The sequence below is a fragment of the Ahaetulla prasina genome, chromosome 7 (genome assembly GCF_028640845.1).
Source record: "Ahaetulla prasina isolate Xishuangbanna chromosome 7, ASM2864084v1, whole genome shotgun sequence".
Classification (NCBI taxonomy): domain Eukaryota; kingdom Metazoa; phylum Chordata; class Lepidosauria; order Squamata; family Colubridae; genus Ahaetulla; species Ahaetulla prasina.
In genome coordinates, this window is record NC_080545.1 from 76,562,745 (window position 1) to 76,580,303 (window position 17,559).

Consider the following 17,559-nt stretch of genomic DNA (forward strand, 5'->3'; position numbering starts at 1 on the left):
GGGTGAAAAACAGGCCTGTTTCCGGCCTCCAGAGGGCCTCCGGAGCCTGGGGAGGCTGTTTTCGCCCTCCCGGAGGCTCAAAGAAAGCATCCGGAACCCAGGGAGGACAAAAGTGCTCCCCTCCCGCTGTCACGCAAGAGCCCGACTAGGCCACACCCACCCATCAACCGGGCAGAGAACCCCTTGCTGAAATTTTTGAAGCCCACCCCTGCAGGGCTACCTCTTGACCCATTTCATTATATTGTAATGGATGGGAAAGCTCCATTGATAAGTGTAACCTCATCTCTTATGAAGCCTCCTTCAGTTCCATAGCCAAAGCTGTATTTCTTACTCTCTGCTCGGCATCAGGCTGCCCCATTCCTTTGAAGCACCCTGAAATTTAGTATTGTAAGTACTCTACTCTATGCACAAAGGATTTTTTGATGTGGTATGTGACATAAACTCAAATCAATTTGGATTAACTCAATTATGGACCTCTTCCCACAACATGATGCTGCTCAGTGGCTGCTTAATGTCTGGTTCCTGTGAGAGATAAAAAGGAAAGTGGGATTTCTCCAAGGTGACTCTCACCCTATGGTGCCCCAGAGGTGTCCTTGATTTTATCAGTTTGACTGCCAAAAAAAAAAAAATCACAGTAGCAGTGTGGCTACATAATCAAAGTTCTGCCTCTTTTCTATGTGGCACACATAAATTAATATTTTCACTCCATCACCCCAGATGTCCTGCTTCCGGCATTCCAGCAGGCACTGAAAACCAATGTTCTTCAGCAAGCTTTAGATTCTAGCAAAATAGGTGACTTTTATTGTGTTTATTTCTTTCAGTTATGCTCTTCTTATGCTTTAGTGATTTTAATGATGGTTCGCATAGGGTTATTTTCATAATGTGCTTTATGAATGGCTTTATTGCTCAATGCAAGAGATAACTGATTGGGGCAACATGGAAATGATGTGAAGTAACAAATGAATACATAATCTGTACCATTAACCAGTGCATCACATCAGAAAGATCCCATCATAAACTATATCATGCCAGGAAAAGGAAGAATATATAAATTCAGTCCTATTCCTGAATATAAAGAATTACAATAATTGAAATGTGAAAACAAACAAAGCTAAAAACAATATTCCGCAGGCCACAATTATCTACTAATACAAACTTTCTCCTTTTGTTCTCCTCAGCCTCTTTGAAGACCACCACTACTTATTTCTTGGTTGTATTTGCATCAACCCATAATTAGCCAACCATAGTTTATATTTTGTGTAAACCCAACTGGACTGGTTATGGCTCACTGTCTTTTGATATCAAATCTTGGTTAGCTTAAAGATGGGTAGTTGTGTCTTATTACCACAACTCTGAAGATTATGCTTCTCACCCAAGACTCTATCACATGTGCAATTCTTTATAAACAACTGAGACAAACATTGTCAATGTATATGATTACAATACCTAGATTTTCATTACTGAAGACTACATTTCAACACAAATGGAGTTCAAAAGCTTCGGTTTTTATTCTCCCACACTTTTTGGAACAGTATTTTTTTTTTTGCATTTAGACAGTTAAAATTAATGTAGGCTTCCCATTGTTTTTGTGTGTACAGTACTGCTTTGCTCAAAAAAACTGTCACTGAAATTCAACAGTGCAATTTAAGAAAACCTTGGGAGTCCCAAAATAGGATATGCGATGCCTATGCAGTTCTACAGTTGCAGTTCATCAGCTCATGCTTTCAGTGGAAGTGGTGGGTTTAGTTTCCTAAGCTTCCTAAATTGGTGCTATTTCAATTTCCACAGTTATGCAACTGTCTCCTTGAAAAGCTGCTGCATGCAGAAGGCCAGTTTGTATATATTTCTCATGATTTTGAGTAGACATTCCTTTGTATAAAAAATGAAATAAGCTAACACTTCTTTCCTCTTGTAGCACACCTCTCCTGTTTGCTCTTACTGTGATGTTTAAATCCTCAAGGGATTTCTTTTAAAAATAATTAAATAAATATAAGAAGCTCTTTTCTTGTTTTACCCATTCTCACCTACACCATTTTCAGTGAAAGCTTTACTCTTTGTTAATCCCACCAAGACAAATGAAATCTTTATATATGTAAAAATGCACCAGTGTCTCTCATTTGCTTAATAATAGTCACAAACATCTGAGGACAAAACAAAGCTAATCAGTCTCGCATATTGATTTAGCTGTTCCTTGTCTCTCTTGTTAGGTATTTTTATTTGGAAAAGCAGAAGTCACATATGCAGAGCAAGTTTAAGCAGAAATCCTTAAAACCACAGATCTAAGAAACATTTAATGGGAGGGGTCTGTAAAATATTGTTGAATGTTATGATAATAAATGATGTGAGATATGTATATAAGAAAAGCAAGCAATTCATCCACCCCATATCCTATTTATATAGTCCTTTCCCCCATCTGCTGAGTAGATAAGTGGTGGAATCATTTATATAGTATTTGTGGGGCATATACTGTATATTTTAAAAAACCTAACGTAGGCAAATTTGCTCATAAGCAGAGTAAAATATTAAAGAGTTTGAACTGAGACAGCCTCTGCATGAAGAGGTCTCCAGACTAATTGATTCATGCATATAGAAAAGATATTCTTTGTTTCAATTTCTGTTCTATTCCCTTTTTAAATATTTATTTTTCCAAATTTGAAATATGTTGCAATCTAATGTCTTAGCTGGAGCAAGTTATAAAAATATATATTTATTACATTACTCTTAGAGCTGTTGGTGGAATACATTCGTTATTGCAAAAATCAAAACTTAAACCTTAGAAAACAGAAAGAAAAAGGGAAATATTGTATTCACACAGGAAAAAAATGAAACGATTTGCAGTTTAAAAATAAAAATCATATTTATATTTCATTAGACTGTAGCATGCTAGTAGGTTTCACAAGTAGTCCAATTGTGAAAATATTAAGTTGATGGTATTTCAGTGCAAAAATGGTAAGGAATGAATTCCAAATGATTGGTTGAAATAACATACTGAAATAGGTTGACATATTTTATATTCTGATGAAAGCTTTTCATTCTGATAATGTGCAGACAGTTGATGTTATCCAGACATCTGAGTTATAACATATATTAATAGGCAATCTAGTTAAATAAATATCTTTGGGTAGATGGCGTATTTCCAATCCATAAAAAGCAGAACAGGTTATAAGGAGAAGAAATAATACTTGTGCGAGTTGCATGATAGGAAAATGGCTTGGTGTGGCTTTTGTAGAACAAGTATTTGCTGGGTCAGAAAACTAATCTCTTCATGTCAATCTCCAGGCAAATACCAAGCTGGAAGACAATATATAAAGATGCACCTTGTATCAGTTGTTTATCTAAATGTGTTACAATATTTATATCAGAAAACTGGATATGAGAAGGAATGAGTTTAGATGGGTATTATTCAATTGTCCTATCAGCCATTGTGAGTGAAATTAGGAGAAGCCCAATGGAGAGTTAGGAAAATTGATTTATTCCAAATTTTGTGTTTCATGTATTAAACTGCTCCCCAAAGACTGATAGCCAGGCACTAGTTATTATATTTAAACATATTAGTCTCATACTAGTGAATGCATATCTTCCTCCAAACACTACTGAAGCACAAATTGATTATTATTGCTACTCTTTGAAGACCTATTTGGACAACTTGATAATGAGCTATTGGGAAGCTCACTTAACATGAGGTAAAGATTTTAATGCTAGACTAGAAATGAATGAAATGGAAATTCCAGCAATACTCACCTCCCTAGTACAACAGCTTGGGAGCCTGTTTTCGCTGGCAGAGCGCTCGCACCCCTGACCCCGAGGTCAAGCTGCCACACCCACCCTAGCCCTCCAAGGTCAAACACAACCCTGATGGGGCCCTCAATGAAATTGAGTTTGACACCCCTGCCTTAGACTGATACTTTACATACAGTAACATGTTGCATCCATGATTAAATTTAGAGTGAATTGCTGATAAATAGTCATTTACTTGCGCTAAGGCTTCAACTCACAGAACAGGATTTATATACCAAGGGTAAACTGAAGCTGGGTATTAAGGAGGAGATTTAACTCAAACAACAAGATGGAAAGAATAAAGTAAAATCCTTAAAAGATACAGGTAAAGGTTTGTTCTGCCAGTCATATCAGTTCCAAGACTGTGCTCATCTCAATTTCCTAGCCGAGGAAGCCAGCACTGTCAAAAAACTTCCATGGTTATGTAGCTGGCATAACTATATGCAAATAGTGCACAATTATCTTCTCCTTAAAATACTTGCATTTATATGCTTGCAAACTGCTAGGTTGACAGGAACTAGAGTAAATAACGGAAGCTCACTCCGTCATGCAGTATTTAAGTCTCGAACTGCCAACCTTCTGGTCAAGAAGCTCAGTGTCTTAATGGCTCACCCCCAATAATATCTTAACTAGGTTGTTAAATACCATCAAACATGTCTGATGCTGAGAATAAAAACCTGGCTCAGAAACCTTGATTTGTTATAAAACTTTGGTACAAGGACTTCATACTGTACAATCTTAAAAATGAACATAAAAGAAAATAACAAACCAAAGATAGTCTCACTAATCAACAGTTTTATTCAGGTTCTGATAAGGCCTAAAAAACAGATGCTAATTATCTTTCAGGTCTAAATTCCTGTTAACAAAACAAATGAGGAATTGAAAAAAAAATAAAAGGAAATTGTTCTGTCCCCTCCCAACCACAATCAAAAAGACACGCGAGCTGACTATCTTTGCCAGCAATTTACTCCGATGACAGATAACAGTTCTGGCAACGAACCTGCAATTGCCTGCCAAGTTCTCCTCAGACCAGCATAATTGCAGTTCAGAAATAACCATAAGCCAAAGTCTTAATCACAAAATAGCACAGCCAAAGTTCCCAAAAGCCTGTTTTTGTCTGTCACGAAGCCCAATGGCAGCTCCACCCGCTTTTATACCCTGTGGGGTGTGGCTCCATGACTCAACACTCCCTGGGCCGGCCCCTTCCTTCCTTTTGCTGCGCACGCTTCACTCGGCATCGCTGCCTTGCAACTAGCCACAATTGATTCTCCTCAGCTGGCTCTTGGAGCTCTGCCAGGGAGGAGAAGGAGGGGTCAGGGGAAAGAGGCCGTGTCAGCTCCTCCTCCTCCACCTGGCCTGCCTTTGGGACCTGGAGTGGAGCCAGAGAGGAAGGTCCCGCAGAGGGAAGCCCTGTCGGCTCTTCCCCCTCACTCTCTGAGTCACTCTCAGCCAGGAGAACCGGCTCGGGGGCTGCAGCAGACACAACAGAAATGGGGGGAAAAAGCAGGGGTGAAATTCAGCCGGTTCTATCCAGCTCTGGCGAACTGGTAGCACCAGCGGCAGGAAGCTCCGCCAGATGTCATCATGTCCCATTTTTGACCCTCTGTGCATGTGCAGAAGGCTCTGCACATGTGTGGAGGAGGTGTGGCGCTCACATTTGCGAACCGGTAGCAAAGGTAAGTGAATTTCACCCCTGGAAAAAAGTATCAACTATTGAAAGCTGCTGAATCAAAATACACTTCCAGATTTTAAAGATTAGTATCTTCATCTCTCTGGGGCTTGCTTTGGAATGTCATATCCCAGCTATGAAATAGGAAGAATATTTTCATGCTTTATGCAGACAAGTTCAGTCCTACAGTCTCTTCAGAAAGAGATTTTGGAGCCCTGGCCCTTTTTCCCCCTATTTTGGTATAAGAGGTTGTTTCATTAATCAATTAACAGCTGGAAAAGCAGTAGGGCAGATGACCTAATTCCCCTAGAGCGGATTAAAAATAATCTGGATTTGCAGGCTTCAATCTTAATGTCCTTTATATAGATAGCACAGCCATTTATACAAGACAAGAGCATAGGCTAGTAATCTTTTAGAAGGGAAAAGAACAAAGTGGCTAATTACTGCCTGGTTTTGTTAAACCTAGTTAAGACCTATATGACACCTACACTAGAAGGCCACAAACTGATTGAAGCTGCAGAGTATTTTAACCCAAGAGCAAGCATTTGTGCTGTGCATTGTGTTGTAAGCTATCTGGTGGAATAACATACATCACAACTCAAGTTTGAATTATATGCTTCATTTAATGTTTTCAAACAGGCTTTTGACCATGTTTCAATAGTAAAACCATAGGGCAGACTTGGAGTCACATCAATTGACTGTTTTTTATTTATTTATTTATTTTTATTTTATTAGATTTTTATACCGCCCTTCTCCCGAAGGACTCAGGGTGGTGTACAGCCAAATAGTAAAAACCCCACAATATACACATTAAAACAAAACTTAAAACCAAGCATATAACTTAAATGGCCAAAATTTAAAACAATTTAAAACCCTAAGATACATAAAAACCCCAATTAAAAATTTAATAAAACTTTTAAGCCAGTCCCGCTTGAATAAATAAATGCGTTTTCAGCTCACGGCGAAAGGTCCGAAGATCAGGCAATTGGCGTAAACCAGGGGGAAGTTCGTTCCAGAGAGTAGGAGCTCCAACAGAGAAGGCCCTACCCCTGGGGGCCGCCAGCCGACATTGTTTGGCGGATGGCACCCTGAGAAGACCCTCTCTGTGTGAGCGTACGGGTCGATGGGAGGCATACGGTAACAGCAGGCGGTCCCGTAAGTACCCGGGCCCTAAGCCATGGAGCGCTTTAAAGGTGGTAACCAGAATCTTAAAGCGCACCCGAAAGACCACAGGAAGCCAGTGCAGACTGCGCAGGATTGGTGTTACATGGGAGCAACGGGTGGCTCCCACTATTACCCGCGCAGCTGCATTCTGAACTAGCTGAAGCCTCCGGGTGCACTTCAAGGACAGCCCCATGTAGAGAGCATTGCAATAATCCAAATGAGAAGTGACAAGAGCGTGAGTGACCGTGACTGTTGTTTATTTGCTCTTATTGATAAGATACTTTTAAGATTAATATTTTCATATATTGTAAGATGTAACGTTGTTGGTTACAAGTTTGACTGTTTACTTATAGAAAAGAGGTAAAACCAGAATGTTTGTTGTCCCATTGGTCTGTAATTTCTATATTTATCCAGAGTGAAAACATGAGAAAATAGAATTTGATCCCCTTAAATTGCAAATAAATATATCCCAGTGGAGTAATATACAGAGGGTACAGTTCGACACATACATCTTTGAGTGTGGTTTTTTTTTTAACTAGGAACAATATTTATACAGGTAGTCCTCAATTGACAACTGTTCATTTAGCGACCATTCAAAGTTACAATGGCACCCAAAAATGTGACTTATGACCATTTTTCAAAGTTATGACCTTTGCAGCATCCCCATGATCATGTGATCAAAATGATGCATGGCAACTGGTTCATGGTTATGACCGTTGCTGTTTTGCAAGGCCATGTGATCCCTTTTGCAACCTTCTGACAAGCAAAGTCACTGGGGAAGCCAGATTCACTTAACAAACGAGTTACTAACTTATCAACTGCGATGTTTCATTTAACAACTGTGGCAAGAAAGGCTGTAAAATGGGGCAAAACTCACTTAACAAATGTCTCATTTGGGGAAAACCGCACCCATAGCAAATTAAGCAATGCTTGCTTAACAAGCATTGATTCACTTAAGAACAGTGGTGATTCGCTTAAGGACCACCACAAAAGGGTTGTAAAATTGAGTTGTTTATTTGACCAACTCATATTATGCCTGTGACAAGTTACAAGTGACAAGTTCCATTATGGTTGTAACTTGAAGACTACCTATACAATCCAGGTTCTTATAAAAAGGTTTTTCAGGCAGCACTTTGATTAGAAGCAAGTTGAAAAAGACAGAGTCCAACTTGGCGAAGAATAATTAATTTTCGGCTTAAGAAGAGCCTATATAACCAAGTCCCCTGATCACTTCCGGGCTTCCAGTGTAGGAGAATAGAATGATTTGCATTGGGTTTGCCCCATAGATACTTCTGAGAATGGCATATGATAAAGCTAAAGTACGGCTAAGACAGAAGATAATTGCTATTGACATAGAGATAGAGCATAATAGAATCACTACAGATGTAATAATTGAAAAAGGGATGTTCAAACCCCAGGTGACAAAATATTTGGAACATCTTTCTCTAGCAAAATAGCATAGAGCATTTACCTTGGCTCAGTTTAATATCCTTTCCTCAGCAGTTGTGGAAGGTAGGTATGTAAAAAAATAGGCTACTACAAAAGACTTTGCCCTGGTGAAGTACACATAATCGAAGTGCTGGCTGGCTGGCTCACATTCTTCTACATGATTCCTTTTATAAGGATTTTTGCAATACTTTTGTTATATCCTATAGTTTGCAAAATCCCTGATGGCTCAGATGGTTTTTCTGTTAGCCATTTATTTGTGATTCTAGAATTACGCGGCAAGTGACAAGATTTTGTCTGGCTGCTTATGATGGTTGAGCAGCAGCATTTAGAGACGAATGAAGCGTATGTAAATAGAATAACGATTCATATGCTTATTAGGGGTTATGTTATCTAATTTTCTCTGACTCTAAATTTTACATTGTGCTTGTATTGTCTGTTGAGCATATGAACTGGAGTATTGATCAGTGGCATTAACAAAACTGAATTATTAATAATACAAATGTCCATCTGCCTCCTTCCTCCTTGCTACTCTCATTTACTGCCTCTGCTGAACCACATATAAACCAACAACTTTGTAACTAAGCAAGTTGTAAGATCTGAAAAAAAAAATTTCAGAAAGAAATTATCCTGTAATCTACAACTTCTTCACTGCAAAAACATATGGACTACAAATCTTGATCAGGGCAAAGCAATAGATGCAATTTACATGGACTTCTGTAAAGCTTTTGACTCAGTGGTACATGACAAACTTCTTCTAAAACTAAAATCCTATGGCATCTCCAGACCCCTCCATAATTGGATAACTGCGTTCCTGTCAAACAGGCAAAAAGGGGGCAAAATAGGCAGTGCCCTATCAAATCTTGCTCCTGTTAATAGCTGTGTCCCCAAGGCAGCATTATAGGACCAACACTCTTCATATTATACATTAACGACCTCTGTGACCATATTATAAGTAATTGTGTTCTCTTCGCCAATGATGTTAAACTATTTAACACTACCAACAATGCAGTTACCTTTCAAAAAGACCTTGACTTTGTGTCGGAATGGTCAAAAATTTGGCAACTCCAAATCTCAACCAACAAATGCTCTGTCTTACACATTGGAAAAAAGAATCAGAACACTAAATACAAGCTTGATGGACATGACCTTGTAGATGACCCTCACTCCGTCAAAGACCTTGGAGTTTTCATGTCAAATAATCTAAGTGCCAAAGCCCACTGCAACTACATCGCCAAAAAGGCTTTAAGAATTGTAAACTTAATCTTGCGTAGCTTCTTCTCCAGAAAGATCACACTACTAACCAGAGCATACAAAACATTTGTTAGACCAATTCTTGAGTACAACTCGCCTGTCTGGAACCCACACTTCATTTCTGACGTTAATACAATTGAGGGTGTCCAGAAATATTTTACAGAAGAAGAGTTCTCCACTCCTCTGATCACAACAAAATACCTTATGCCACCAGACTTGAAATCCTGGGTTTAGAAAATTTAGAATTCCACCGCCTTTGGCATGACCTGAGTATAACTCATAAAATCATCTGCTAAAATGTCCTTCCTGTCGAAGACTACTTCAGCTTCAACCACAACAATACACGAGCACACAATAGATTCAAACTTAAAGTGAATGGCTCCAATCTTGATTGTAGAATATATGACTTCAGTAATAGAGTTGTTAATGCCTGGAATGCACTACCTGACTCCGTGGTCACATCCCCAAATCCCCAAAGCTTTAACCAAAGACTGTCTACTGTAGACCTCACCCCATTCCTAAGAGGTCTGTAAGGGGCGTGCATAAGAGCACCAGCGTGCCTACCGTTCCTGTCCTAATGTTCCCTTTGGTTGTATTCAATTTGTATGGTTATTTCATGCTTATACTTATACATATTGTTGTGTTTGAAAAAATAAATAAATAAATAAAAATAAAATAAAACTGAGTCAGCAGTTCAGTGAGGTATATTCACACCAAATATTGGTATTCAAAGTCAGTTTGATAAAGCACTAGGCTAGAAACCAGGCAATGTGAGTTCTAGGCCTGATTTAGGCACAAAACCTTGGGCCAGTCACTCTCAGCTCTAGGAACAGACAATGGCAAACCACTTCCATAAAACCTTGGCAAGGAAACTCCAAGGACTTGTCCAGGCAATTGTCTGGAATCAAATACTAATCTGAAAGCACATGCACTCAAAAAGCATGGAGTAACCAAAAAACCCCATAGTTAGCCATCAGGTAAACATGTGTAAACAGAGGTACTATGCATTAGCATGTTAGAATGCTCGTGAACTAAGCCATCATAGTAAGCTATGGTTTGTTTTGATTTGGTATTACTTTTGATCGTATTTAATTTATTTAATTTGTTTGCCACCCATCTCTCCATGAGGTGATTTTTAGCCAAATGGCTGATCCTGTTTAATGTGTTGCATTTGCATTACGTCTTTCCATCATGGATTGTTCAGTCGCTAGTGAGTTCTCACATCAAACGTAGCTCTGGTTTTTTTAAAACAAAATTTTATTGACTAAGGTACAATTGGCTAGCTTCAGCCAGAATGGCTAAAAAGCTGTAACATTTTGGTTCACACATCATACTATTTCACAAAATCTTCCAACACTATCTTGAAAATAACCGAACCTGAAGGATTTTTGGATTCACATATTGTACTCAACTGACATAAAATAGCCCGTATTATGACAGTGTGATATGAGAATCCAACCATAATGTCTCTACCTAACCTACCTCACAAGTTTCCTCACGGTTGTGTGTTTAGGTTTATGTATCTCATTAAACCACACAAAGATCAGTTTGGTGGATTTCAGATTGTGAATCAGTCAATGAGCGTTAGAAAGTACAGTTTATATTATTATGCTGTATTTCTCTAGTCAATTCTGGTTTATTCAACAAACCAGAGCTAAGCAAGCTGTAGAATAGTTTATCTGTGAACCCAGCCTGAAAAAAACAAGCGTATAGACCATCTGAGATTTTTAAAACAAAGGCAGTATTTTTTTCCCCTGTGTGTACTTTTCATAACTATCCTAACATTGTCAATTTAGCTTTGGATATTTTGAATATTTGAATATAATTTCTCTTGTGCTGGTTAATGACTGCAATAAAGTAATTTACTATTTACATTTATCCTTGAAATAATAGGCCTTGTTGTGCCTTAATGCGTTTCTATGTGCACCAATTTGCCAGACATCACCTGATTTTAATTATTTAACATTCTGTGCATTGAAAATCAATAAATAGGAAAGTAGCAGGCTTCCAAGCAAAACATTAACTTCAAGCTTCCTAGCCTTCCTAATGATGCCTGTGGGGTCCAAACAAGCTTGAGCGGCATATTTTGAAAATAAAATTGTGGTGAGCAGCAGTGCTTTGTCTGAAAGTGATCTGTCAAAGAAGGGCAAAAGTGTTGGGAGCACCCTGGGTAGGAGCAACCCCATTCTGCTATTTGAGAAATGGGTGTTTTGTGATTGGCCAAGTTCAGCAAATGGGAGCCATTTTGTAGGCATGACCATTGCATGCCCTCAAAATTCAATTTTTCAGTTATAGGAACTGGGCATGGCTAGTCTAGTGAAGAGAAGGACCTGGGGAAACATGATAGCAGTGTTCTAATATTTGAGGGGCTGCCACAAAAAGGAAGGGATCCAGCTATTTTCCAAGGCACCTGAAGGCCAGACAAGGAATAATGGATGGAAACTGATCAAGGAGAGATTCAACCTAGAAATAAGAAGACATTTTCTGACAGTGAGAACGATCAACCAATAGAACAGCGGAAGTTGTGGGAGCTCCATCACTGGAGGCTTTCAAGAAGAGATTGGACTGCCATTTGTCAGAAATGGTGTAGGGTCTCCTGCTTGGGAGAGGGGGTTGGACTAGATGACCTACAAGGTACCTTCTGTTAATCTGTTAATGTGTTTCCAAATCTGCCCTTTAGCTCCCAAAGTGGAGAGTGGAGCATCGCTCATTTCTTAGATTGGGTGATCACAGAACAGCAAATAATGTAAACATTTTGGATATCAAGATTTGTAACAAACATAAAAATGATTTTATATGTATTTTAATCTTTGTTTGGAAGCCTCCCAGAGTTGTTTGAAAGCTGAGCGGCTGTATCAATGTTTTAAATAAATAAATTTAAATCATTATCCTAAAGGATCACATTCTGTTTTGCAGAACTGAGGAGCCCCCTTCTCTTCCACTGAGAATGTTTGCTTGTTGGAACTGCAAGTCCTAAATCTGTGAATTTTCCCAAGCTTTTCTTAATGGGGCAGGCACTGAATAGCAGCTTTGGGTGGAGTAGGAAGCTTTTCCTCTTTGTGGTTATCAGACTGAGCTAAGTTTAGCCTCTGTTTACAATTCTGCAACACCGCCTGGAGTTTAGATGGGAAGAGGGTTTGGCTGCTGCTTCTTTTTAAAAATCTCTTTCCCAATAAATAATATTTCCAGGCTTGAAAAGAGCATAGGCTGGCACTTTAGAAGAGAGGAAAGGAATGTTGCCTAGAATGAAAAACACAAGCATGTTTGGCATAAATAAAGCCGAAATAGGATTGGAATTTAAAACAAAGAATCCTCCCTTCCAACTTTTTTTCCGCTTTTCAAGTTTACCTTCTGCCGCTGAACTTTTCTGGCTTGATATCTTCAGTATGACATGAATGTATATCGTTTCATATTCCTTTATTGCCATCTATTTGGTTTATCCATGAGAAATCAACTCTCTACCTGTAAAGCTAGAAAAAGGAGCTGGGTCCATTTCTAGCCAGAATCGTGCATTTTTAGCCAGAAAATTTCAACCTGAAGTTTTTCAACATGCAGGATTTGTGTAACTTGATGGAATTTCTGGCTTAAAAGCTTCCCTCTTGACTAAAATAACTTCATGCATGAGGCCAGCTGTTTTTTGGACATACTGTACCCTATTCCATCCCAATATGTCTACCACTCTCCTGATAATTTGATATCAGATGACCAAAAAAAAGAGTTAAGGCATATTTTCTCTGTGGGCATCTATATGGAGAGGCAGAGGGGAAGACAATTGACATCATGGACATCATGACATTGTGGAAATGACGTGATTTGAATTGAAGATTGCATTGCACAGCTGTTGCATCAATACACAATCAAACGTTAGTCTAACGAAATGTGCTTAAAGCTTCTTTTTTTATCACTTTCTAATTTAGTGAAATGATCTACATAGACCTATCTACACAGCACACTTTCTTAATGCATTTTTTAATTCGTGTCCAAAACTATTGTATTTATTTCTTCTTTGCAGGCTTATTATTTATTAGATAAACATTTTCCATTTCCTCTAAGAGCATAGATAGCATTCCTTCTTTCATTTCACCACCCCCAACCCATGAAGTAAGTTGAATTGAAAGATAGTGGCCAGCCTAGTATATATGTTTCGCAAATTCTAAACTCAGAGGGGAAAAAAGGGAAAAAATGTCTTCTCATAAAATTTAAAAAGGAACTAAAAATGGAAATGTTCTGACTTTTCTCTCTATTTCAAGCTAATATATATCTGCTTATCCATAACCTGACATATTTTAGAGATATAAAGAAGTAAAATACATTGTTATATTCCGGTTTAGAAAAATAAAGCAAAATAATCTTATTTTATAAAACTGTGCAAATAATAAACATTAAGACCACAAAGGGGATTTTTTTTCAACAGCACCCTGATGTTGCGGTTGTACATTCTTACATCTTGCTAAAGCCATATTAGCTAGTAATTAAAAATTAGACTCACCAGATTTTGAAGTTTTCCAATTTAATGCATGTTGTTCCTGGACACAAATGCACAATGCAGCTGGTTGCAGGTCAGCTAAAAGCTCTATAGATCCAAAGAGACTTAATTAGGCCACAATGCATGAACTAGAATCATTACAACCTGCTTGGCAGTGACACAGACATACACAACCCTTTCACCAGAAGAGGACTGCATAGAATTTGCATGCCCACCTTTGAAAACAAAGCAGCCTTTACTTCAAGGCCTAGTGCCAAACACAAAAACATAAAACAAATGGACACAACCACCTAACCTTTTCACTGCTCAACTCTGCCTAGACGTCTCATTATAGTAAATAATGCTGCTCCTTATTGAAAAAAGGCAGTTAAATAAGGGGGTGAATCCTGATAGGAGGCCATGCGGATCATCTGCCAAAAGAAAGCAAAGCTAATGCATTTTACATTCAATAGCCAGCCTTCAAGAAATTCCTCTGATGGCTTCCAGGAAGGAAAGGAGAATTTGAAAGCGATATTTTGCTCATGGGATGTTAATTAGTGTTTTGTCGGGCCATCTGCTGGATGCAAGGTGGGTGGCTTGGAGGGTGATGCAAAAACGTCAAAATGGAAGCCACGGTTATGCAATCCAATTTTTTACATGCATCAGAGCAAAGTATTCAATCAAGAAGAGTCCTCCACTCCTCTGCTCGCAACAAAATACCTTATGCCACCAGACTTGAAATTCTGGGTTTAGAAAATTTAGAACTATGCCGTCTTCCGTATAACCTGAGCATAGCCCATAAAATCATCTGCTACACTGTCCTACCTGTCAATGACTACTTCAGCTTCAACCATAACAATACATGAGCACACAATAGATACAAACTTAAAGTGAACTGCTCCAAACGTGATTGCAGAAAATACAAGTTCAGTAACAGAGTTGTTAATGTCTGGAATGCACTACCTGACTCTGTGGTTTCATTCCTAAACCCCCAAAACTTTAACATAAGACTGTCTACTGTTGACCTCACCCCATTCCTAAGAGGTCTGTAAGGGGCGTGCATAAGAGCACCAGCGTGCCTACCATCCCTGCCCTAATGTTCCCTTTAATTGTATTCATTTTATGTATTCAATTCATGCTTATACTTATATATATTATCTAATATATACTCAACAAAATAAATAAATAGAATAAATCTTGATTGCTTTGACATTACTGCCTCCCTTGCTCCCTGCAAATACAATTTCATTTAATCCTAATGTGATTTGCTTGGGTCTAGTTAAATCCTTTCTGGCTTGAAAACCATGTTTACCATGAAAACCATGTTTCCCGAACTATTTCCTTCATTATCTAAACCAATGTTTCTCAACCTTGAAAAATTAAAGATATGTAGACTTCAACACCCAGAATTCCCCAGTTCGCCTTGCTTGGAATTCTGGGAATTGAAATTCACACATTTTAAAGTTGCAAAAGTTGAGAAACACTGAATTCTAAATCACTTATCAGAAAGTCTTATCAAACTTTGAGGATTGGTCTAAGTTCCTTCCTTCAGCATCATCATAATTTTAAACAATCACCCAACAAATGGTCACAACTTGAGAACTACCTCTATCATAAAAACACTGAATGATCATTATGTCATTTCAATAAATTACCATTGGTACTTTCCTTGATTTTTGATTTAATAGGAATACTTTGGGAGAGTTTTGAATATACTGTATTTTAGTACATTTGGCAACTGTAAAGTCTATTTAAATGTCTCTATTGTAATGGGTAGTGGCTAGTGGTTTTGTGTGTTGTTACTCAAACAATAATCACTTTTAGTCAGTTTTGGGTAATTTATATGCAGGTTTGGGAAGCACTGGCTTAGAGCTATGGGGGAATATAGTCAACTATGTTTTACTCAACCAATTATAATCAGGGAAGGTCTTTGGGATGAAATGCTCCAGGTTTGGACCGGATTGGCAGATCCAGTAGTGATGGCGATGGGTGGTTTGGAGAACCGCTCTAACGATCCCAGCTGAGCCGCGCAATCATCAGAGCCTTTTTTTTTACTTTTAAAAACATTTTTTTACAATCTATTCAGTTGAATAGGTTGTTAAAAAAATGCTTTTAAAAGAAAAAAAAAGATCATGCGCCACAGCTGATCACCCCCCCTGCGCTGTTCTACTTACCCCATGTCTCCTTTTGGTGTACACTGTGTGCATGTGCGCACTTTGCATTTGGTGCATGGTGTATACTGTGCATGCACGCACACAGTGCACATGCGCAACCAGTGAATTGATAGTAAACCGGTTCAGATTTCACCACTGGATGATTTATATGCACGCATGAGATGTATAAATAGGATCCACTAAATGCAATGTGTGAGTGCATCCAGAGGCAGAAACTATAAAAAAGGCAACTCTATTTTGTTCTACATCTTCCAGAAAGTCATCCAAGAAAAATGGCCAATACTGAAAATCCTATAGAATAAAACAGGGCATGACCACAGGGAATATGCTATGTAATCAGTTTTACTTAGAATCAAACACTGTCATAATTCTGATCTCTTTCTCTCAGGAAGGTTATTGGGGAGAGAAAGGAATCCTATATAGAAAAGAACAATAGCACTGAAAATCTTTCTCATGAGAAACAGTTACAACTGGAGACTTTTACTTTTGAAAGAAAAGACAGAATGAATCGGTCAGAACACATTAGAGTTCTTACAATTATAAATACACTGTGGAGAATGTCTATGGTGATTCCCAGTCATCCAGGTCGTGGTTATCTCAAAGGTGCTTTTTCAAAAGACAACTGGACTTTTTTTTGTTTTTCCTTAAAGACCTTTCATTTCTCATCCAAGAAGCTTCTTCAGTTCTTAGATGAGAAGTGAAACATCTCCAAGGAAAAACAAAGAAAGTCCAGTTGCCTTTTGAAAAAACACCTTTGGGATAATGTGGAGAAAGTGACTCTAGGGAAGCTGAAGCATAAGAGAGTCACACTAGATGAATAGAATACTTGTTCATACTGCAACTAGCTAAGCTATAGCATTCACTGCCTCAAGATATTGAGATACCTTTCCTCTGGGACAGTTGAAAAGGGAACTAGGCATAAGATTTGAAGTAGCTAGAATGTCTTTGCTATCAGTTGCCGAGCAAAAAGGTGACCCATTAACATTTATTTGTCCATTGTGAGAATGCACTGTTAGTCAGCTGGATGGATGACCTGATCCTTCACGGTTTGTCTGAAGTCTTTGGCACAGTTCCATAATAATTTCTAGAGCTGATTTTGTTTTGAAGTACAAGGGGGCTCATTTTTTCTTCAACATAAAAGAAAATCTTTCATATAGCATCTTCTCCTGTGAAATTATTTTCCCTAACTTTTCTTTCTGCTCTGATACTTAGCCTCTTCTATTGTCAGAGTGGAATCCTGCAATGGAAAATGCACAATTCTGACAACATTTTATGTTTCATTCTGCAGTAGAAATGTCAAGGGAAAGAATATTCTACAATTATACTTCAGAAAGACTATAATTACTTTCAATTAAATTGTGGTCCTTAATGTTTGAATGATTCAACCACAATTAAATTCCATTATCTGATAATGTTTTTCTTTTTTAAAAAAACAAAGAAAATCATTCAGATTTTACTGACTGTGTGTGAATGTGTATTGTGAAGTTTAATATACAGACACTCCCCAGATTAAGAATGCCTGACTTAAAGGCAACTCATAGACATGAATGGGCTGCCTATGACTAAAAATGGAGGACTGTATTCACCTTCTTCAAGCCATTGAAGTGCTG

General features: G+C 38.2%; 1 protein-coding gene across 1 annotated transcript in view; it reads right to left on the bottom strand.

Annotated features, from left to right (window-relative positions):
• TBXAS1 (thromboxane A synthase 1) overlaps nucleotides 1-14,237 on the bottom strand; it is a 342,148-nt gene extending 327,911 nt beyond the window's left edge. Inside the window, exons 1-2 of the mRNA XM_058189927.1 lie at nucleotides 14,092-14,237; nucleotides 13,800-13,883 (exon numbers count right to left, since the gene is read on the bottom strand). The gene's annotated coding sequence lies outside the window, so the exon portion shown is untranslated. The remainder of the gene's footprint in view (nucleotides 1-13,799; nucleotides 13,884-14,091) is intronic.
• Nucleotides 14,238-17,559: the final 3,322 nt, after the last annotated feature.